This window comes from Triticum dicoccoides, chromosome 2A, assembly GCF_002162155.2.
Source record: "Triticum dicoccoides isolate Atlit2015 ecotype Zavitan chromosome 2A, WEW_v2.0, whole genome shotgun sequence".
NCBI lineage: Eukaryota > Viridiplantae > Streptophyta > Magnoliopsida > Poales > Poaceae > Triticum > Triticum dicoccoides.
The window spans coordinates 717,404,171-717,404,949 of NC_041382.1; positions in this window are offsets into that span (position 1 = coordinate 717,404,171).

Genomic DNA, 779 nt, shown 5'->3' on the forward strand with positions numbered 1-779 from the left:
CGCCCTCGCCGACCCCGAGCCCATCCTCGTCGCCGTCGCCCCCGCCGCCGGCCGCCCGCGTCTCCTCCCCGATCCCTCCGGAGAGGTAGCTACCGCCCCATCCTCCCCCTTCCTTCCTTCCCTGCTCCTTAATTTGCAAAATATTGATATGATGTAGATGTATGTATGTATGTATGAGTTGGGGAGAAAGTTTATAATTTTTGTTCATATATACTGTAGATGTATGTATGATGAATTTTGATATTTTTTGTTCATATATAATGTAGATGTCTTTGTATGTATGGAATGATATCGATGGATGTATGTATATAGAACATTCATAGAAAATATGACGAATCCGATATGACCAATGTCCCCCTCCGGTTCACTCGGGAACACTAACTCTCTCGGAGAAAAAAATGTTATCAGGGAAAAAAATGTTATCGGGGTCGAGGGTCGTCGAACATGAGAGGAAGAAGAGGATAAAAAAGAAGAGGAAGAAGAAAAAAAGAGGAGAAAGAATAGAGGAGCTTCTCCTCTATTCTTTCTTCGACGCCCACGTCACTTGTGGGACGTGGATGTAGTGTCCGACACCGATGGCCACATGTATCTCACACCCACGATACTTGCTATTTAGGGTTTCCTCTACCATTCGGCAACCCTGACCCTCGACGACCCTCGTTTCCCTCTTTTTTTTTTCTTCTTCTTCCTCTTCTTCTCTTTTTTTCTTCTTCTTCCTCTTTATTTTATCGGGAACGAGGGTCGTCGAGGGTCACCGAGCGGTAGAGGAGAAACCCTAA